The following is a 24060-nucleotide window of genomic DNA, read 5'->3' on the forward strand; positions in this document are numbered from 1 at the left end:
CCGGGTGGAGTTTCTTGTTGTTCCCACGGCCATCCTGGCGTTCCTGGTCAACCATGATTTTACCCCTCTAGAGATCCTCTGGACCTTCTCCATCTACCTGGAGTCGGTAGCCATCCTGCCCCAGCTGTTCATGGTGAGCAAGACGGGAGAGGCCGAGACGATCACCAGCCACTACTTGTTCGCGCTGGGCGTCTACCGCACGCTCTATCTCTTCAACTGGATCTGGCGCTACCACTTCGAGGGCTTCTTCGACCTCATTGCCATTGTGGCGGGCCTAGTCCAGACTGTCCTCTACTGCGATTTCTTCTACCTCTACATCACCAGAGTCCTGAAGGGGAAGAAGCTGAGTTTGCCGGCATAGCCCTGGGCCCGGCCATCCCTCTCCTCGGCGGCCCGCGAGAGGTGGAGGAAGGCAGCAAACAACGAAGAGCCTTCCCGTCCAGGGGTGACTTTTTAAAGAACCAACCTCTCCGCACTCCCTGGCCCCCCTCCTGCCGGGTTTCAGGGGGCGGTGGAGGACCCAAGTCTTGGGGAGCTCAGGACCTGGGGTGTTTGTAGTTTTTTGCCTTTTAGAGAAGAAAAAAAAATCTTTCCACTATTTAGTTTTTGATTCTGATGACTCCTTTCTCTTCTACTCCCTGGCCCCTGATTTTTATAAACTGTTTTTGAGTGTCCTGTGGGGTGGGGCAGGGTCGGAGATCTTTTCCCTCCCCCAAAGCCCCTCGACTCCCTTGCAGACCCTAACCCCCAGCCCTGCCCGTTGCCAAACACTAAACCTGCACACACCCACCTGTCTGACCTCCCATCGTGGCCAAGAACGCAGCCTCCCCACCAAACCCCTCAAAGTTCAGGATTGGGGAGAGGGAGGAGGGGAGGGACGGTCTCCCTGACTTTTCAATATAATTTTTTTCCAGAGTTTGGGGTTTTTTGGTCTTGTCCTCATTTTTTGACAATTTAGCGGGGGACGAGGGGGCCAGACGTGGCAAAGGGGGTTGGCCTGAGGGTCACTGTGGCTCAACAGCCACATTTTTGTACAGAATTGATGGTTGATTCTTTGTTCTCTTGAAATAAACCGAGGAAAATGAAAAAAATAAAAAAGCAAAACCCATCTATTTGCTGCCTACAAGATACCCATTTCAGACCTAAAGACACAGATTGAAAGCGAAAGTGATGGAAACGCATTTATCATGCAAATGGAAGTAAAAAGAAAGCTGGGGCAGCAATACTTATCTCAGACAAAACAGACTTTAAAACAAGGACTGTAACAAGAGACAAAGAAGGACACTATATAATCATAAAGGGAACAAGAAGATATAACAATTGTAAATATTTATGCATCCAACAGGGGAGCACCCAAATACATAAAGCAACTAATAACAAACATAGAGAAAGTAATTGACAGTAATACAATAATAGTAAGGGACTTTAACACCCCACTTATATCAACAGATAGATCATCCAAACAGAAAATCGACAAGGAAACAGTGGCTTTGAATGACATATTGGACCAGATGGATCTAACAGATATACTCAGAACATTCCATCATAAAACAGAAGAATACACATTCTTTTCAAGTGCACATGGAACATTCTCCAGAACAGATCCCATATTAGGCTACAAAACAAGTCTCAACAAATTGAAAAGTCAAACTCATACTATGAATCTTTTCCAACCACAATGCTATGAAACTAGAAATCAACAACAAGAAAAAATCTGTAAAGATCACAAATACATGGAAGTTAAATAACACGCTACTAAACAATGAATGGGTCAACCAAGAAATCAAAAAGGAAATTAAAAAAAAAATACATGGAGACAAATGAAAATGAAAACGCATGATTCAAAGTCTTTGAGATCCAGCAAAAGCTATTCCAAGGGGGAAGCTTATAGCACTACAGGCCTACCTCAAGAGCAAGAAAAATCTCAAATAAACAACCTAATCTTACACCTAAAGGAGTTAGAAAAAGAACAAACAAAATACAAATCCAGTAGAAGGAAGAAAATAATAAAGATTACAACAGAAATAGCTGAAATAGAAACTAAAAAGCCAATAGAATGGATCGATGAAACCAGGAGCTGGTTCTTTAAAAAGATCAACAAAATTGATAAACCTTTAGCCAGACTCATCAAAAAAAGCAGGGAGAGGGGACTCAAATAAACAAAATCAGAAATGAAAGAGGAGAAATAACCTACACCACAGAAATACAAAGGATTATAAAAGAATATCCTGAAAAATTTTATTCCAACAATTTGGACAATCTAGAAGAAATGGATAATTCCTAGAAACATATAACCTCTGAAAACTGAATCAAGAAGAAAATGAACATTTGAACAGACAAATTACCAGCAATGAAATTGAATCAGTATTCAAAAAACTCCCAATAAACAAAAGTCCTAGACCAGACAGCTTCACAGATGAATTCTACTAAACATTTAAAGAAGAGTTAATAATACCTATTATTCTCAAACTATTCCAAAAAACAGAAGAGGAAGAAAAGCTTCTAAATTCATCTTATGAGGCCGGCATTACTCTGATACCAAAACAAGATAAAGACACTACCAAAAAAAGAGAACTACAGGCCAATATCTCTGATGAATATAGGTGCAAAAATCCTCAACAAAATATTAGCAAACTGAATCCAACAATACATTAAAAAAAATTATTCACCACTATCAAGTTGGATTTCTTCCCAGGATACAAGGGGCGGTCCAATATTTGCAAATCAATCAACCTGATACATCACATTAATAGAAGACAGGATAAGAACCATATGATCCTTTCAATAGGTGCAGAAAAAGCATTTGACAAAGTACACCATCCATTCATGATAAAAACCCTCAACAAAGTAGGTTTGGAGGGAACATACCTCAACATAATAAGGACAATCTATGAAAAACCCACAGCTAACATCATACTCATTGGTAAAACACTGAGAACTTTCCCTCTAAGTTCAGGAACAAGACAAGAGTGTCCACTCTCATCACTTTTATTCAACATAATACTAGAAATCCTAACCACAACAATAAGACAACGAAAAGAAATAAAAGGCATCCAAACTGGTAAGAAAGGGGCACCTGGGTGCCTCAGTAGGTTAAGCATCTGCCTTCGGCTCAGGCCATGATCCTGGAGTCCCGGGATTGAGCCCTACATCAGGCTTTCTTCTCAGCAGGGAGTCTGCTTCTCCCTCTGCCTCCCCGCCCCCCGCTCCTGTTCTCTCACTCGCTCGCTCACTCTCTCTCTCTCAAATAAATAAATAAATAAATAAATAAATAAATAAAATCTTAAAAAAAAAAAAACCCAAACTGTTAAGGAAGAAGTAAAACTTTCACTATTTGCAAAAGACAGGATACTCTATATAAAAAAACCCTAAAGACTCCACCATGAAACTATTAGAACTGATAAATGAATTCAGTATGGTCACAGGATACAAAATCAATATACAGAAATCCATTGCGTTTCTTTTTTTTTTAAGATTTTATTTATTTATTGGACAGAGAGAGACAGCGAGAGCAGGAACACAAGCAGGGGGAGTGGGAGAGGGAGAAGCAGGCTTCCTGCTGAGCAGGGAGCCTGATGTGGGACTCGATCCCAGGACCCTGGATCATGACCTGAGCCGAAGGCAGACGCTTAACGACTGAGCCACCCAGGCGCCCTCCATTGCGTTTCTATACACCAATAATGAAGTAGCAGAAAGAGGAGTTAAGAAAATAATCCCATTTACAGTTGCACCAAAAATAATAAAATACCTAGGAATAAACTTAACCAAGGAGGTCTGAGAACTATAAAACAGTGATGAAAGAAATTGAAGACAACACAAACAAATGGAAAGATATCCCATGCTCATGGATTGGAAGGACAAATATTATTAAAATGTCCATCCTACCCAAAGCAATCTAAATATCTAATGCAATCCCTATTAAAATACCAACAGCATTTCTCACAGAACTAGCACAAACAATCCTAAGATTTGTATGGAACCACAGAAAGACCCTGAATAACCAAAGCAATCTTGAAAAAGGAGAACAAAACTGGAGGTCTCACATTCCCAGATTTCAAGATATGCTACAAAGCTGAGTAATCAAGACAGTATGGTACTGGCACAAAAACAGACACATAGATCAAAGGACCAGAATAAAGAGCTTATCAATAAACCCACGATTATATGGTCAATTAATCTTCAACAAAGAAGGAAAGAATATGCAATGGGAAAAAGTCTCTTCTATAAATGGTGTTGGGAAAACTGAACGGCTATATGCAAAAGAATGAAAGTGGACCACTTTGTTACACCATACACAAAATTAACTCAAAATAGATTAAGGACCTAAATGTGAGACCTAAAACCATAAAATCCTAGAAGAGAGCACAGGTAGTAATTTCTTTGACATTGCCCATAGCAACATTTTTCTAGATGTGTCTCCTGAGGCAAGGGAAACAAAAGCAAAAATAAACTATTGGGACTACACCAAATTAAAAGCTTCTTCACAGTGAAGGAAACAATCAACAAAACAAAGACAACCTACTGAATGGGAGAAGATCTATGCAAAGGACATATCCAACAAAGGGCTAGTATCCAAATGTACAAAGATCTTTTACAACTCAACACCAAAAAGATAAATAATCTAATTTAAAAATGGGCAGAAGACATGAACAGGTATTTCTCCAGAGAAGACATACAGATGGCCAACACACACATGAAAAGATGTTCAACATCACTCATCATCAAGGAGATGCAAATCAAAACAACAATGAGATATCACCTCACATCTGTCCAAACGGCTAAAATCAAAAAGACGAAACAATATGTGTTGGCAAGGGTGTGGAGAAAAAAGAACCTTTGTGCACTGTTGGTGGGAATGAGAACTGGGGTAGCCACTGTGGAAAACAGTATGGAGGTTTTTCAAAAAATTAAAAATAGAACTACCATATGATCCAGTAATTCCACTACTGGGTATTTAGCCAAAGAATATGAAAGCACTAATTCCAAGGGATATATGCACTCCTATGTTTATGGCAACATTATTTATAATAGCCAAACTATGAAAGCAGCCCAAGTGTTTATCAACTGATGAATGGATAAAGATGTGGTAGATATATACAATGGAATATTACTCAGCCATAAAAAGAATGAAATCTTGCCTTTTGCAACAACATGGCTGGATCTAGAAGGTATAAGGTTAAGCGAAATAAGTCAATCAGAGAAAGACAAATACCATCTGATTTCACTGGTATACGGAATTTAAGAAACAGAACAAATGAACAAAAAAAATTCAAAAATTTGTTCAAAAAACAAATGAACAAAAAAACCACTATTAATTATAGAGAACAAGCAGATGGTTATGGGGGTGGTGAAATAGGTGAATGGGATTGGAGCACACTTACGATGAGCGCTGAGTAATGTATAGAACTGTTGAATCGCTATATTGTACACCCGAAACTAATAGAACACTATATGTTAACTATCCTGGAATTAAAATTTTTAAAAAATGACCGTGCAATCTGAAACCATGCAAAACTATCCTAATAATCAGTGGGAAAAATTACACTTCTTCCATGGCTTTTAGTATTTTTGTCAAAATATTAAAAACTCTCTTACTGTAAGTAATAACTGTATAGAGAATTGAAGAAAATAGTAAAATTAACACTTATTAGTACACTGTAATTTAAAATATTAGAAATATTGACAAAAAGTCTTCTTTCCTTGTAAAAACAAAACTTATCAGACCGGTTTGAACAGTGCTTGCCTTCTTCCCAAGATATAACATGATAAAAGTAAGCATATTTTCCTTGCTTTAGCAAACTGTCCTACCCTTTCTAAGTTTGGATCAGCTTCAAACATTTTATCCTTTGTGCTTTCAATACCATGGAATATCTCTGAGAATTCTTTTAATATGAAGATTTTTGCTGGTGTCAATTTAGGACATCTTCCTCCTTCTCATCACAACTGCTTTCTTCATTTATGTCAATAAGTTCGCCTTTGCTAAGTTCCCCTGACTGCATGGTGACAGTCTTCAATGGTGCCCGATGTCAACATCCCCACGATCAGTTATTTCCTCTATGAGTCCATCTACTTTGGGTTCAGATCCTACAAAGTTATTTGCACAATACAGTACATTTCTGCCACATCATACACATATTCCTTGCTTCCATGATGCATGGATATTTTCAGCTGCATGTTTAGGTCATATTTCTTCCAAAACTCAGCTAAAGAAACTGCATGATCTCCCACTGTAGCACCAATAGCCTAGTCAACAGTCCCTCTAAGAAAATAGGCTTTTAAAAGTTGAAATAGGGCGCCTGGGTGGCTCAGTTGGTTAAGCAACTGCCTTCGGCTCAGGTCACGATCCTGGAGTCCCAGGATCGAGTCCCGCATCGGGCTCCCTGCTCGGCGGGGAGTCTGCTTCTCCCTCTGACCCTCTTCCCTCTCGTGCTCTCTATCTCTCATTCTCTCACTCTCTCAAATAAATAAATAAAATCTTTAAAAAAAAAAAGTTGAAATAGCTCCTTGGTCTATTTCCTAGATTACTGAAAATGTTTTTGTACTAAAAAGCCCATTTCCCACCTTTGTTCAAGTGTTGAAGAGAATTAGGGTGACCTGGAGCATTATCCAGCAGCAGGAGTGCATCAAAGTTAAATTATGTGGGTTTATCCCTGGGAGGCGAGGAGGCAACACGATTACATGTTTTGCTGTCTGTGCATGAGCTAAGTAACACGTGCAACGACAAATTACCAACAGACTTTGAAGGAAGTGATGCGATTGGTCACTGATCATGACGTACATTTGTTATTTACATAGTGATCGGTGGACTGAGGGACCAGCAGTGAATTATACTTTATGCTACAATAGCTACAATTAAGGTTGCCATATTTATTTGAGTGAATATGGGGTGGCAACTGAAGTTAGAATCCTGTTGCTCTCCAGCTGGTATTATTTAATTGGTATTATTTAACTCAAGTGTGGTAATTGGATTTTGTGCTTACTCAGACTCAACAGAACGAGGAGTGTGTTTGTGTATACACAGACATATGTGCAAACACATACATATGCACATACGCATACATATATACACATAGCACATAGTAAGCACTGTTAACATTAACTTTTATTGTTATTATTAGGGTGGAGAATCACAGAAACAAAATAATCTAGAGATCAGCTGGAGGCTCTCCACATGAATGATTGCAACCTTATTTCCACCAAGATTCTTGCAAATTCCCACATAATTGCAGGCATCTCCACCTCTAGACTCCTGCTTCCATAATACATGGCACCGCAGAAAAGAAGCTGAGTCATTTGCTACATTGCATTACATTTCTAAAAAAACCCCCCCCCCCCTCCCCCCCCCCCCCCCCCCCCCGCCGCCTGACAAAATATTCCTCCTCGGCCTCTCCCTGTGAAGGCCCCAGCCTTGTCCATCTCACTGATTGACCTCCTCTCCATTCTCTGCTCCACAGAGCCTACTGGCCAAATTTCTCTCCAGACCTCAGTTTTCTCAAAAGCAGTTCAGTCCTCCAGAGCTCCTGCTCAGCTCCCAAGTTTGCATACTCATGAGCTCATAGAATGCTAGGAAAAGGGAAGGAAGGAAGGCAGAAGGGAAAGAAGGAAAAAGGAAAGAAAGTGTTTCTTTAAACCGGAGCCACCCACTTTAGAAGGCCATTGTAGTTAGAGTTGCCAGGTTTATTTTCGGGGGGGAAAAAGAAAAAAGTAAAAGACAAAGATGTAAGATTCCCAGCTAAATCTGAATTTCAGATAACAATGAATTTTTACTATAAGTGTGTCCCAGTATTCCACGGAACATACTTCTGCTAAAATATTATTTGTTGTTCACCTAAAATTCAAATGTGGCCAGGCACCCTGTATTTTACCCAGCAGCTCTCACTGTCGTGCTGCGAAGCACCCTCTCTTTTGCTATCTCATAGGAACAGTGAAGCACGAGAAGTGGGCTAGGAAGGACATGGGGGGCCTGCGAGGAATGCAGAGTGAGGGGAGGCCAACTCGGCCGGCAAGAGTCAGGGAGAGCTTCTAGAGGAGCTGGGATTTGAAAGCTAAGGAGGACTTTTTCAGGCGCAAAGAGTACTGCACACAGAGGTGAAGGCAAGCACGAAATGAAGACGAGATGAGAGAGGGGGGGATTTCTTATTCAGGTAAAACAGAATTCCGCTTTCCGTCACTCATCGTTCACTTTCCTTAAAGGGTGAGATGCTCTTAATGATACGCTGTGCTGGGACAATTCAAGATAGTCATGGCTTGATTCGATCAAGATCCTGGCACAGTAAACAGATGGTACAGTTTGCCGAGAGGGGCGATTTACAAAGGGGTGGCCAGGGTTTAGGAGCACCAACAAGAGACGGTGAGGCAACCCAAGATTAGTGTGGCAGGGAGCCAGCACCCCTACCCGCCACCCCACTGAGACTTGAAGAGCAAGCCGAGGAACGTGGCCAGCGCTGAGCCAAGAGTCAGGACCAGTCTCCCGAATTCAATCTTCTCCCTCTGTCCAGCTGAGGCCACCTAGAAGGTCAGCCTCTCGGAGCTCCAGGAGGGCTAGGGGAGGTAGAGTCAGGCAAATAGACAAATAGAGAAGACCCAGCGCAAAACAAAACCATAAGGCACAGATTTTTCAAGAAAATCACATTGACCTCTTGAGTAGGGTCCTTAACTGTTAGGCACCATCCGAGTCTGATGTCACCACCACAGGGCCTTGTGTTTACGGTTCCACACACATTTCAGAAATGCAGGGGACCACGGGTGGCCGCTGGGTCTAATCATCTATCTGTACACTCAGAGGCAAGGAATAACTCTGCATTAGGTACATATTATGTGTGAAAGGGTCGAATATTTGCTCAAGGTCACAGTGCTGACAAGTGGTGCATCAGGTGCAGGGGCAAAGACAACAAAAGCAACTTGAACTCTGATCACCTGTCCTTCAATATAATGTTCTTTGCTCTTCACTTTTCATGACTACAATAGAGTTAGTGGTCCTGTTTGTATTCCGGATCATAAATTTATGCTGATCTCAAGAGGAGACCTCTTGGCTTTTCTTTTTTTAACCATTTACTTACGTCTGTAAGTAAACACGCAGAAAACAACCCCATAGGCCTATTATATTACTAAGCACTCAGGTTCCACAGCCAAGGAGGAACCAGTAGAGGAATTTATTCTACAAAAGTATTCCTAATTCTGACGTATAATCACCTCTACAGAGTAATATGAATCTTTAATTTCTAAAGTCATTCGTTGTAGTTTCCTGGGGCCCACAGGTGTTTCCACTGGATGAATGGGCCCGTGTCTAATCGATATTCGGATAGCGCATTGAAAAGGGAAAAACGAAGTTACACGTTAGGCCCATCCGCTTAGTCGAACCATGGTGATATAAATACAGGTTCTAAAACACTAATGAGGATCTGGGAAATGATTCTTTCAGAACATAGACATTTTCACCCAGGGGCAGCACTCGTGAGGCCGAGGTCAGAGTTGCGGGCAGGCCTCTGGGGCCACCCGCTGGAAATCTGTGTCACAACCATGCGTGACAGGCACACTGAGACAGGCTGTGGGCAGTCTGTCCGCCCCGGGAGATTTTGGCTACTGTGGGGAGATAGCAGGCACGTGGTCAGACACACCAGGGTCTGGGCTAAGAGGTCTTCCCCCTTTCTAGCTGTGGGGATTGAAGCTAATCCTTAGCTTCTCAGAGCCTCATTTTTTCCATCTCTAAAATGGGAATAACAGTACTTTCCTGGCTGGACTGTGGTCTTAAAAATAAACATTGTCAACACATAGGCAGTGCTGGCTCTGTTCCAAGTATTGTTCGCAGTTTGTATGTTAGAGGTTGGAATGTGTCCTCCCGCGAAAGATACATCCAAGTCCTAACGCCTAGTACCTCAAAATGTCACCTTATCTGGAAATTGGATCTTTAGAGAGGATGATCAAATTGAAATGAAGTCACTAGGCTTGGCCCTAATTCAAGATGACTGATGTCCTTATCAAAAGGGGAAGTTTGAGGGGCGCCTGGGTGGCTCAGTCGTCAAGCATCTGCCTTCGGCTCAGGTCATGAACCCAGGGTCCCGGGATCGAGCCCTGCATCGGGCTCTCTGCTCGGCGGGAAACCCGCTTCTCCCTCTCCCACTCCCCCGGCTTGTGTTCCCTCTCTCGCTGTCTCTCTGTCAAATAAATAAATAAAATCTTTAAAAAAAAAAGGGGGGGGGGACTTGGGACACAGAGGTGGACACACACAGAGGGAAGATGTGTGAAGACCCAGGGAGAAGATAGCCATCTCTAAGCCAAGGAGCACCAAGAGCTACCAGAAGCCAGAAGGAGCAAGGAAGGATACTCTCTCGGAGCTTTGAGTCGGAGTGTGACCCTGCCAACACCCTGATTTCTGACCGCGGGCACCCGGAACTATGAGACAATAAATTTGTGTTGTTCCAAGGTGCACAGCGTGTGGTACTTTGTTATAGCAGCTCCATGAAACTAACATAGCGTCTAATCCTGACAGTAAATTAGGGGATAAGTACTATTGTTAGCCCACTTTAGAGATGAAGTAACTGAGGCCCAGGGAGGAAACTTTCTTGATGTCTTTCAACAGCAGGAGTAGTGGATTCAACTCAGGGAGCCTGGAGCCAGAGTCCTTGCTCTTAACCAGGATGATCTACTAACACTAGCTCGCCAGTGTATGAACCCGCACTCAATACGATCCTCAGCGCTTAATAAGTGCACAGGGAGGCTGCAGCCGCTGCTGAGCTTGCTATTATGCAATCTATAAAGCCTCCACCTTCAAGGACAGGATGGCTTCAGGGCACCGGCTCTGTCCATGTATAAGGATGCAGGGCTCAGCCAATTCTGGAAGCACTTTAACTGGGGCAATGCATGGGGGCTGCTAGAGACCAAGTTAGACTCACTCAGGACGGCTTCACACCTGAAGGCCAAAGGTCTGAACCAATTTGACAGGTAATAAGCTTGGTCATAAGACTGATCAGCTTAGTAATAAGACTAGTTCTTGGCCACCTCGTAAGTATCTGGAATTAGGTGCTATATGCTTTCACCTTAGTCTTCAACATAACTCTAATAAGAGATGGGTACTGTTATCCTCATTGGCAGGGGGAGAACTAAGGCTTCAAGTGGCAGCACAGCTGGTAAGAAGGCAGAGGCCCAATTCACAGCCAGATCCCACCGATTCAGTGCCCTCAGGCTTCCCAGCATCCACCCCCTTCCAGCCACCGGGCTGTTTATCAGCCCATCAGGACGCGGTCGTGGTAAGAGAAATTGCCTCATAACCCAGGTTTGCTTCTGAGACTCTCACCAAGGTAACCACATGGAGGTGCACAGATCTCCAGAAAGCCAGACACTTTTATCTTTTATAGTGGACTCTCATACACAAACATTACCATAAATATCTCTAAAGAAGGGAATGCCGCCAGACAAGGGATACCGACGAAGCAGATAGGGATCATACATTCCCTCTTCCTCTGGAAAAAGTCCAGCTGTGAAAAGAGAGGCTCCCAAAGGTCTGAAATCCGGGGGCCTCAAGTGAATGGGTGCATTTTAAAGACTGAATGTATATACAACACCTCAAATGGATGTGGCTCCAGGAAATAACTATCTACCTGATTCAGAGCCAGGCAACCCGAGAATGTTATAAGCCAAGCTTTCTACCACTAGACCCCTCTCAGCACTTTTTCCTGAGCATTTGGAAGCTCTAAAGGTTAGTTTAGACCCTATTTAGATCGGCGAACTTTCAGATGACTACTTGATACCCAAGAGACTTGAAAGAATTAACAATGTATTGCTCAAAGCATGCAACTTACAAGTTGAAATTGGTTTTAAGGATCACCTCAGTTGGGAAACACATCTTATTTTCTTAACTTGTTCAAAGACAGAATTTGGTATGTTAAAGAAGGGGCTTCAAATGAAATAGGCAAGCTCCAGTTGAAAGAAAAGCTCAAAATTTGCACGTCTTTAAATGCAACTACTGATCTATGTGCCAGACACAGTCATGATTAGAGTCTGAGTCACAGATATTGCAAGACCGAGATAACAGGCTTTGATTATAGCATGAAGTGTAGGGACTGCAACAAAAATAACCCCAAATGTTAAAACGGAGAGAGAGTTTTTATTAGAGACATTCACACTCATAGTTTTGAGGTCACTGGACTCAAAAAAAATGCACGGTTTTATTTTTCTGGCATGCCCTCGATTGGTGCGATTATTTAACAACCAGAATACAGGAAAAGAAACACAAATTATTTTCCTGCATAAGGACAAAAATGTAAGTTTTGGCGCTTTTATTTTAAACACGATTTTTGGAAAGCTGACTTTTTAAAAATCAAAGCTCAAAGAATTTCCCAAACAATTTAATCTATCCTCACCTCTGTGCGCAGTTAGAAACAAGCCTGAATTAATTATTGCATTAAGATGGAATCTCTTTTGAGAGACACATTCCCATTTTACTGAGTACTTCTAGGGACTTCTGGAGATGGAAGGTATTCGAAAGAGAAACTTCTTATTCCTGGCCCTTATTCTTGCGCACGCGAGTGAAATTCAGCCAATACCTTTATCCTGAAACACTGTCTCCCTAGTGATAAAGCCTCCATCTCCCCCACCCCCCCGCCCCGCCACTGAACTGTCCTCCTCTCCCCCGGTTACATAAGATTGGCCACATTCCTCACACTACTTGGGGTGGTTACTTGACCATAAAACAGGCTCCAGCCCCCCTCCTAGCCTGTCTGCCTGCAAGTGTTTACATTCTCTCCTCTCACCCAGGACAGCAGCTCTTGCCAGGGCAGGGGAGCGCAGGGGGTGGTTCCAGTTCTCCAGTTGTCCCACCTGTGGCTGGGGGAGGGGTGGGGAACAAGGATGGAGAGTTCAACTCAGTAAAAAAAAAAAAAAGGAGCATGTAGTTCTTGGATCCAACCCACACTCTCCAATCCAGCTTTTCAATTGGTGTAGAATCTGGGATGACCGATGGGTGATCTCCAACAACAGGGACCAGATATCAAAATATTATTGGATCAACCATTAATTCCAGAAACCGATAAAGAATTATCAAATTCAGCTGTTCAGGAGTGTGAGGTAACCAGCAATGTCAATGGCTCAATCTAGTGTGGACCCACCAATCTATAAAAATAAAAACCGTTCCACCTCAAGCTTTTCTTTTCGGTAGGAACAAATGGAAGAAAACTACCTTTTGTCAGTGTGATTAGTTTTGTCTGTCGTTGCTAGAACGTGTGAGGTATGATGCTGGCCTGTCCATGTTCACTACCCTGGGCCAGGTGTGGCCGTGGAGAAGGGAGACCAGCTGCCCAGCTTCCCAAGTCATGGGAGGAAAAAACAGTTTAGGTCACCACTCTCGCCACAGTTTATCTGCTCTGATCAATGAGCACCAGCGATCAGCATGTAAATGGAGGGCTTTGGAGTTGACACTACGCCTCACCTAATGATTTGTGTATATAGTTCTGCTTGGGTGCTCTTAGCATACATAAGATGTGTTGAAAGATAATTTGCCTTGCGGATGAAAGAGTAACTCAAATGAGCAATTCTTCGCTTGGCTAGGTGCGAGAAGTATCTTTTTGATATCTTGATAGTTTCTCAGTCCAAAGAGTCGACACCAGGGGAACAGAGGAGCTTTTTGAGTTAAAAATAGAAGCTCAGGCAGGATGAGAACTGGCAGGAACTGAGGACCTGTGAGAAGCATGTGGCCTAGGGGAGGGCGTGTTGGAGCCCACCAGACCAAAGTCGGGATCCTACCCCTGCCCTGGGAGCTCACACAAGTCATTTAACTTTAATGAGCCTCCATTTCCGCATCAGGAAAATGGAGATAATCATACTTTCTCGCAGAGTTAAATAATTGGAGAAGCTAGACCGTTAACACACGGTAGGCACATGGTAGGCATTTGGTAGATGCACACCATCACCTAAATCCCCCTTTACAGGGCAATGCTATCAAAGGGCGTGCAGGTGTCAATGGCTTCTAGGGAGGGCGGAGGCCGGGCCGCCTCTTATTTCGTGTTTACACAACACGGTCTGAAGCCGACTCTCAAATCCTTGAAGGAATAGGGAAAAGAAGCATTGCCACATGCGTGCCTTGCTCAGGAAAGTTTGGGAGGGGTGAATCCCACATTCAGAACCTAACCGTAGAGGACTGAGAAAACGTCGTCCCTGTGCCGGGGACATGCCTGGCCCGACACTGCCCTCTCCTGGCGGTCACAAAAATCACCGCCACCTGCAGCCACACCAGGGCGATGCTAGGAGCCTCGCGCCTGTGCCCGCCACGCGTTTCGGTTTTGCATTTCACGGTTTGAGGGCACCCCAGGATTCTTGAAGCTGTTTGGGAAGATGCTAAACATGCCAAGAATCCGGGCCGAGGTAGGCAGCGAGGCCCGGGGAGCCGAGGGGCCGCGCACCCAGGGGAGCCCCTTCAGTCACTGCAGCAAAAGTGAACCTCGCAACCTGCAGAGCCGGGAGCGATCGGCCAGTTTGAACGTCCCTCGTTGTGGTTCTCGTGTTGTTTCCACGTCCTCAGCCACCCCGCCTCCCATCCTCATCTTTGTTTTGTTTCACTTTTCTTCTTATTTGCTTCTAGTCACTATTTGCTTCTGTTCAGTGTTTTATTATCCTACCCTTTATCACCCTCCTCTTCCTTTCTCTTTGCGTTAAGGCCAGTGATTTTGAACCCCAATTTGTAACGGTCCCCGCAATGAGCGTTTAACTTCTCTAGCACCCCTGTGCCCTTCCGGGAGCCGCTACCCCTGCCCCTGGGGAAATGCCTCCCCCCAGCACACGGTCCATTCAGCAGCTTGGATGACCAGACCTCTCTGACTACAGTGAGTCGGAAGAGGGGGGCCACCTGTGCCAAGCCGGGCCCCATTCGTGGCTGCAGTGACAGGTGCTCCAGGATCCGGGCTGTGCAGGTCAGGCACCTGCCAATGCATTCCCCAGGCTGGACACGCCATCACTTTTGGTGGCCAAGCTGGGAACACGTGCTCCCTGGACGGAGGACCTCAGGCTGCAGTCGGGGCGAATGTGGGCGGCGGGAAGGGAGCAGCAGAGACGGAGGTGGGGACTGAGTCCTGCCAGGGTTTCGTCCTTAGCTCTGCTCCCAGCACCGCCCCCCCCCCCCCCCCCCCCGCCCTACCCCGTGTGCCTCTGGACGGAGAAGCTGCCCGAGCCTTCTCTGTCCACAGCAGTGGGCTTGCATTGCCACCACTCGGGTCCTTTACCTTTTCCAGGGTTCCTCTCCCGGCGTCCAACACAAGGCTCTGTGGGCATTTCTGGCCGCTTGGCCCTCCTCCTCGCTCTCAGCTCCCAGGGCCGGGCCGGGGTCCTGGCCGTTGAGGGCGCCGCCTCAGGACCCTCTAGAGTGAGGTCCCCGACTCAGGGGCACATGGCTCTGAGCACCAAGCCTCAGCACGGTGGCTTTGGCCTCCCTCCAGGCTGACTCACCCACGGCAAAATCTCACAGTGCTTCTGTGCTAAGTGTACGTTCATCTCTTCTGAAGCGCTTAAAGTTTAGAAGTTCTCTTTCATGGAAATGTTCAAACGAACAGAAAGAGTAGGATAAACAACAGCAAAGAACATTCGGCCTTGGCTTCCGGTTTCCCTTCCCTCGCTGGAATAATTGTAAAGTAAATCCCAGACATCATATCTCAAATACTTCTATTTCTTATATTGAATAACTTTTTGTAAGATTTTATTTATTTATTTGACAGAGAGAGAAAGCACAAACGGGGGAGTGGGAGAGGGAGAAGCAGGTTCCCCGCTGAGCGGGGAGCCCGAGGCGGGGCTCGATCCCAGGACCCTGGGACCGTGACCTGAGCCGAAGGCAGACGCTTAACGACTGAGCCACCCAGGCGCCCCATACTGAAGCACTTTTTAAAAAATGACATTGTTTCACACCCAATAAAATGAATGATAATTCTTCAGTATCATCTGTTACCCAGTCCATGTTCAGATTTCCCTAATAATCTCAAAAATGCCTGTGCAGTCGATCTCTTTGAATCAGGGTCCAAACAAAACCACATATTGTATTTGGACATGGCCACACGAGCAAGGCTTCTCCTCTATTTATTTATTTATTTATTTATTTATTATTTATTCTTTCTTTTTTAATTAAGAAAACTGGGTCTTTTGTCCTGAAAATGTCTCATATTATAGATTTGGCCTATTATATTCTTGTGGTGGTATTAACATGTTCCTTCATCTCCTGTATTTCTTGAAAACTACTAGTTCAATCTAGAGGTCTGATTAGACTCAGGTTCAGTTTTTTTAAGGCAAGAATCCATCATCGGTGGGACTATTTTCTTGCTCTTGTGTCACCTCATGTGCTCATTACATCTGGTTATCTAACTTTTTGTTAAGCTTGATCTGTAGGTTTAGATGGTGTTAGCCTAATCCATTTACTATCAAACTTCCCATGAACCTTCATCTACTGGTTTGAGCAACAGCCACCATCCACCAACGGTCGCCACCTACATCCTTTCCTTTTATAAGCGTTGCAAAATCCCTCCCTTCCCAAGTGAAACCATTTTTCTGGAAACAGGTTCTTTTTGGAATTTCCATGGGGCCTGTATATGCTTTATGTTCAAGTGGGTGGGTGTATCAGGTGTCTATTACTGTGTAACAAATGACCTCAAATCTTTTTTTTTTTTTGCTGTCTGCAAGAGATTCATTTTATTTTTTGCTTTTTTATTGTATTTATTTAACATATAACATATTATTTGTTTCAGGGGTACAGGTCTGTGATTCAACAGTCTTACGCAATTCACAGTGCTCACCGTAGCACATACCCTCCCCAATGTCTATCACCCAGCCACCCCCTCCCTCCCACCCCCCTCCCCTCCAGCAACCCTCAGTTCGTTTCCTGAGATTAAGAATTCCTCCTATCAGTGAGATCACATGATACTCGCCTTTCTCTGACTGACTTTTTTCACTTAGCATAATACCCTCTAGTTCCATCTCCATCATTGCAAATGGCAAGATTTCTTTTTTTTTGATGGCTGCATAATGACCTCACACTGTAAGTAGTTTAAAACAACAGCAATCATTTATTCGTCTCACAAGTCTGCAGTTTGGGCAGAGGTCGGGAGGGGAACTCCTCTGTTCTATGTGGCATGAGCAGGGGCAGCTCACGGGGGTGCCTGACACCGCAGGGCTGGAAATACCGGAAGGCAATGGATGTTGGTCGTGGCCTGAGCTGGGGCCCTCAGCCGCCACACCACATGTGGCCCTTCCGCATGGCTGCTTGGCTTCTTCAAAGCATGGCAGCTGGCCCCAAGGGGGAGAAACCCAAAAGAGCAAGTAGAAGGAGTTGTATTTTTATGACCCAGACCCAGAGGTCACCCAGCCCCATTTCTCTTGGGCTCTATTGGTCAGAGCTGTCACTGGGGTCCACCTAGGTTCAAAAAGAGGGAATACACAGAATGTCTTAGAAACACTCTTGGTTTAAATACCCATTTCTGGGGTACGTATTTTCAAGACACAATGTTAGGTACTGTGAAAAGTAGAAGATTATTAGTCGGACATGATCTCAGTATTGGAGATCCACCAAGGGACACATTTGGTTGGTCAAGTCTGAGGGACCCTACAGCTTATAATTCTTTTAACTCTGAAGAAAGGAGAATGACAGAGGCTCAGACTCTAGTGAGATTACAACTGAGTTAGAAAATAGGATCAATTATGGGGCGCCTGGGTGGCTCAGTCGGTTAAACGTCCGCCTTCAGCTCAGGTCATGATCCCAGGGTCCTGGGATCGAGCGCTACATGGGGCGCCCTGCTGTTTCTCCCTCTCCCTCTCCTCTGTGCTCTCTCTCTCTCTCTCTCTCTCTCTCAAGTAAATAAATAAAATCTTTAAAAAAAAAGAAATTAGGACAATTATGAGGAAGGGCAAGATATAAAGAAACACCTTTACTGGACAGTGAAAGAGGAAGCTCCTAGAAGAGTCCCTAAGTACTTCTTTTGAAATAAAATAGGGTATCAGTCGATCATCCAATCAATTATAAGGGATCTCAGTGCTTTAATCCTATGCCAGGTCAATGAAATATACAAGACAGTAGATGTCTGCAACATACCTACTAATAACCAATGAGCACCATATGAGAGCAGAAGCTTCCACTGTGTGCCAAGTCCTGTCCTGAGAGGTTTCCAGAATTATATAACCTTATCTTCACAGTAGCCTTAGGGAACAGATAGTTTACGAAGGGAGAACTGAGGCCCAGATACTGAAGTAAGTTATGTAAATTCCCCTGCCAGGATTGGAAATAATCTATATTTAATTTGCACCCAAAAGTATCTTAAAATATTATTTTGTAATGAAGTATATGCACTTGAGTTTACCAGGTAGTATGGGAATTTCCCAGGGGACATGAAGGGGCAAAGGTGGTGACATTAGCGTGGCATGCAACTTGCACAGGCCCTCAAGTCCATGGAGCCCCACACTGCACCCTGGTTCCACCAATCACCCAGCTGGTCACCTTGGGGGCCTCCCAGTTCCTTCATCTTTGAAATGAAGGAATTGCAATCTATGCACCTGCTAACTTTGTACTCGTATGCACTCACTGGAAATAATCCATTCCCATAAACTCATTAAGAAACAATGTACCCTTTGCTGCAGATTTCCCAACAATACACTGTGCACAGCACTTACTCCAAACTCCCACAAGATAACAGTGCTCCAGTCTTTCTTCTCTCCTGGCAGCTCCCAGGACCCTTCTCTCTCTTCCCCCGTACCCCACAGTGCTGTTTTGATACTTGACCCCCTCCCACCCAGATCTATCCCTTTGTTCCCTAGGCCTCTCATTCTCTCTTTAACCTCTGGCAGAGGCCTTCAGCTTGTTCCCAGTCCCAGTTTCCAAACCTGCAAACCCACACCCATCTCTGCTTGAGTAAACTAGGATCCACTCCCATTCAAAATCAGTGGAAGACTATAAATGACACATTATCGTTTTTCTTCTTACAGGGGATGAAAGAGAGGTAATTCATGTAAACGAATCACATAATAATCACTAGATTAAAGGCAACTATTCTTTTCATAACAGCCCTGCTCTCTTCCCGTCTACACCACTGCTGAGTTGATGCCAAAGGTAAATGGCGGAAAAGCCCTTCCTTTGGGGCTACCGCTGCAGAAGAGGACATTTTATCACACCATTGGGAAAATCAAAGCCAGCACTGGAATGGGAACCTCCAAGAAAAGACTAGGAAAGGTGAGTCAATATCCCAAGTTTGTGTGTTTGTTAAGTGGCAGAGCTCAGATCCAACTCCAACGGTATAACTGCAGAGCCAGCACCCGTGGTCAGCAGAGCGAGGCCTTTCTCAGTGTCATCTTTACCATCACAACTAACAGGTGCCAAAAACTAAGTCTATGCCAAACTGGATACAAGGTGCCTCACCAGCATTATTTTTTTAATCGTCACACCAACCCTGTGAAGTAGACACGTCATCAATCTTCTTTTGATCTAGGCGAGCAGATGGAAGCCCAGAGAAGTTAGGTGGCCTACTCAGGGTGACTAGGGGACAGATATAAGCATGCACACAGGCCATTGGGCTTGGGTTACGGCTCCTGAGCAGTCTGCCTTTCCATGGGCCACAGGGAGCACACCTCTTTCTGCATGGGACTGCAGGAAGGGAAGCACTTGGTGAGGGCCAGAGCTCTGGGCACCGACTGTATGGAGGTGTGACCTGTAATGGATGTCGTTAGCTCGGATACTCTCAAGCTGGTGGGGCCTGAAGAAAAACCTGTTAGAGTTGACAGAACCTCTTCCAGTAAGAAGACTTCATCATGAGACTTAACATAGGACTATGAAAACACCAAAACGTAAGTGACCGCTATCTGCACACCATTTTTGCTGTCCGGGTTCTGATGGTCATCATGGTGGGGGAAATGTGGGCAAGAGGAAGGAATCTGGCCTGGGGAGAGACTTGGTCTTCAGCTACAACGTGAGGCTCAGCTTTCTCATCACTAAAGTGGGACTAAAAGAATCTCACCCCTTTGCACCGGATTAAGAAATCCTAAGGATATATAAGTTAATAAATATGAAAATGTTTGAGAGCTCTTTGGAAGAAAGGTGCCAGAGAAACATGACGTGATATTTGTGTGAAATGTGCATATGTCGTGTTTGTATATACCATCGCACTGAGAGCTCTATGCTTCCTACTCGTACTGGACCTACTAGATTGTCAGACTAATGGAAAGTAACCAGAACACATGATACTATCAGGCAGATATTGAGTATGTAGAAATATGTGAATAGCTTTTCATTTTAGATTGCCAGTTATTGTTGCCAACCACTACACAGCCAATGAGGTAGGTTACACCTGAACATTGTGAGCATAGGTACTTTCCACCATTGACAGGCATGTGCGAACACTCATGGGAAGCCTGGCAGGTTAGATACTCCAAAGGGCTCTCCCTCTACAATATAACTACAATATAGAATAGAACTAGATCCTAGACAGAATATGCCGCGCACACACGCACACACACACACACACACACACACACACACACAGCATTTAAAATTTTGCTAAGCTCACAAATGGTCCCAGATCAGGAGTGTGCCTTCTTTCCCGGAGAAGCAACTGAATCTCTTCTCTCAAGGAAAGTCCCAATTTAAGTCCTCAGATTTCCCACAGACTAAGTTCAATCAAATATGAGCTTAAAAAAAAAAAAAAAAAGACCAAACACACAGAGAAATAAATCATGTGACACAGGCAGGTAGTTCTCAACAAATGTCTCTTGCCGTCCTTCCATAGGGACTCATTGTTGCTGGGAAGCAAATGTCCAGCCAGCAATGATAGTTTCCAGCCACGTTTGTATCTAGGTGGAGCCGTGAATGCACTTTGGCCAACAGAAAGAAGGCAGAAGTGGTAAAAACCATTTCTCAGCCTGGCCCACAGTGACTACGTCTGTGATCCCCTGCAGTCTCTCCCTGTCCACTAGCAGGATGGTGGTAATCAGGGTGATGCTGGATGCCACACGTCAAATATGGCATAGCCGTCGCCAGTCAAGGTCCCTTAATGACTGCATGGAGCGAAGTCCCACCTCAATCCACCTACTTGACATTATGCAAGTAAGAAAAGAGATTTAGAATGTTAAGCCACCGCGATTTGGGAGTTTAAGTGTGTAGAAGTCAGTTTGACTTTAACTAACTAATCAGTCAACCCAGAGTCAGCAAAAACAACTCAAATTTCGCACCAGGAGTTTAAAAGTTTGGGATTACCATAGCTAGAATAGAATATGAGATTTATTACACGTTTAATAAAAGAGAATCAAAATTATCAAGGAACAGAAGACTATTGAAAATAACGAGGGAGGCATTTGGACATTAAAAATATAATCATTTAAGTTAAAATTTTGGTGGTCAGCTAAACAGCAGAATAAACCCAGCTAAAAAGATGGTAAACTGGAAGATATAATTGAAAGACCCAGAAGTCAGCATATAAGAGAGAGAGATTAAAATATGACAGAAACACTGTAGTGGGTTTGAATGGTGGCTCCTCAAAAGATATATCTACCCAGAACCTGTGGATGTGACCTTATTTGGGAAAAGGATCTTTACACATGTAATTAAATTAGGGAACTTGAGACGAGATCATCCTGGATCATCCACAGGTCTTTACAAGTAGAGGAGAAGACACAGATACACACACAGGAGAAGGCCATGTATGGACGGAGACAGTGATCAGTGATGAACCTACAAGCCAAAGGATCCTGGCAGCACCAAGCTAGGAGAGAGGGATGGACAGATTCTCCCTTGGAGCCTCTAGAAGGAACCAATCCTGCCAACATCCGGATTCTGACTCTGGCCTCCAGAGCTGCGAGAGAATACATCTCTGTTGTTTAAAGCCACCTTGTTTGTGATAATTTGTTATGGCAGCCCCAGGAAGCTAATACAAGGACTCAGAGATACAAAGAGCAGAATGAGAGGTTCTAATTTACATCTAATAAGAGACCGAGGAGGAAGAACAGGGAGACTGGAGGAAGGTCAGTAGTACAGAGATGACGACTGATAATGTTCCGAACTAATGAAATACACGAATCCTTAGGTGATGACAACATATAAAAAGGCAGGTTAAATTGTAATATCGTAATTCATATCAAAACAAACTGTAGTGAGAACGCAGAACATCCTTTCCTTCAAATCCCCAGGTAATTTCTACCTGGGAGTAGAATTACCTGGCCAAGGGTAGCATTTGCCCCAGATAGTCACGGTTCATACCTGTTGTTCCAAAGTAATGATTCTTAGAAACTTTTTCCTTCTCAAAAGTGTCCTGATGGATTGCATCGATTTTGAACATCACCCGGTTCCCCCCATAAAGACAAAGAAGATCTACAGCAAAATTGTGAACCTCAAGGGTAAAGCCTGTGGGAACAACCCAAGCAATGCTACAAAGAGCCACGTGTGGGGGCAGCAGAGGGAGGGTACTTCTGACCCTCTTCTAGAATAAGGCCAACACCTTGAGACCTTTTGATGCACATCGCTGTCTTCCAACTGACATGACACCTTGCCTTGATTTGGATTTTTAAAAAAAAATTGTAGTGTTCTTGCCAAAAAAAGATTTATTTGAATCTAGTCATGAGGAAAAATCAGACAAAAATGCAGCCGGTTTATAAAAGAACTGGCTGGGCTTTTCGAGAATGTTAACATTACAGAAGTCCAAAAAAACCCAAAAAGTCGAAGATAACATTCTTAATAGAGAGCAAAAATCATGGCAACCAAAGGTACTATTTGAACCTTGATTAGAATTTTTATTTCAAAAAGGTTATAAAGCATACTTTTTGGGCAATTGAGAAAATGTGAAAATAATCGTGGTTCTATAGGAGAGCATTCTGTACATGCTGCATTATTTAGAGGTGAAGTGTCATGATATCGGCCACTTCTCTGCAACTGGTTCAACAAAAACAAAAACAAAACAGAAACCTCTATTTCTCAAGTCAGAATAAAGCAAATGTGTCAAATGTTAACACTTAGAGAACCAAGTGAGGGGCACACAAATATTCCCTAATTCCATAATACTCTCAGGATTTCTTTAGCTTGAAGATCTTTTATTATAAAAATCTGGGAAATATTCAGAGGATGGAATTCTATTCAGCAATAAAAAGGAACAAAGCATGGATATGAACCTCAAAGCTATTCAGTTCAGCTCAGTAAAAGAAGCAAGACCCAAGAGACCATGTATTGAACGACTCCATTTACGTGAAATATCCATGGGAGGCAAAGCTAAAAAGTCATAAAGTAGATTAGTGGTTGTCTGGGGTAGAGGTAACAACAAATGGGAGTTAACAACACATGCACATGAGGAGTCAGACCACCAAGATGAGAAGAGAGAACAAGAAGAACTGGTACCAAACTCTGAGGAGCCCCAGTGTGAAGGAACTGGCAAAAAAAAAAAAAAAAAAAAAAAAAAAGGAGTCAGTGGAACTTACTAGAAGGTGAGATTGAGCGGCGCGAGGACACTCAGAACCTAACAGAGACAGTCTCTAGAAGGCAGGCATGGTCAAAAAGTAAAATGCCACAGAGAAGTGCTGGAGGATGTCGCTGGATCTTGCTATTAGAAGGTATTGGGTGAACTTAGGAAGGGCAGTTATGGTAGAAAGATGACATCAAAAGTCAAACTGTACTTCACATACCTGCCCAACCCTGGTCTGAGCTGAAGCCCCCTAACCGTCTTCCTGCTTCCACCCTTACCTTAGGCGGTTCCTCATCTCGGCACCCCAGTAGCCAGGGTGATCTTTCTAAAATGAAAGGTGTATCACTCTGCTCTTCCACTCAAAACCCTCCAGAGGCGTTCCGCGTCCTCAGGATACGATTCAAAGTCTGCACCATGAACTGCAGAGACCTGACGTGGCCTTGAGTTAGTTCAGGTCCTTTGAGAAGAAGACCCTGAGCCAAGAGCCAACACACATGAGATGTACGGGGGAAGCATCTGTGATGCGTGCAGGGGAGGACGCGAGAGCAGGCAGGACAGGGCTGACGTGTGTAGAAAGGAGACAGAGAAGGAAAGGGGTGGGTAGAAAGGATCTCACAATTCTGAGAAATTTGGGCCAGGCTGAGGGGGTGCCTTCAACCAAAGTCAC

At 44.0% G+C, this 24060-nt stretch overlaps 1 protein-coding gene and 1 pseudogene across 3 annotated transcripts in view; one reads left to right on the top strand and one right to left on the bottom strand.

Moving 5' to 3' along the window:
• ENPP6 (ectonucleotide pyrophosphatase/phosphodiesterase 6) overlaps positions 1 to 24060 on the bottom strand; it is a 116835-nt gene that overhangs the window by 71827 nt on the left and 20948 nt on the right. The window lies entirely within an intron of this gene.
• Positions 7 to 1098, top strand: LOC112834440 (ER lumen protein-retaining receptor 1 pseudogene; annotated as a pseudogene).

The sequence above is a fragment of the Callorhinus ursinus genome, unplaced genomic scaffold (assembly GCF_003265705.2).
Source record: "Callorhinus ursinus isolate GAN/ISIS: 27379988/994484 unplaced genomic scaffold, GSC_fseal_2.0 scaffold17, whole genome shotgun sequence".
NCBI classification, from domain to species: Eukaryota; Metazoa; Chordata; class Mammalia; order Carnivora; family Otariidae; genus Callorhinus; species Callorhinus ursinus.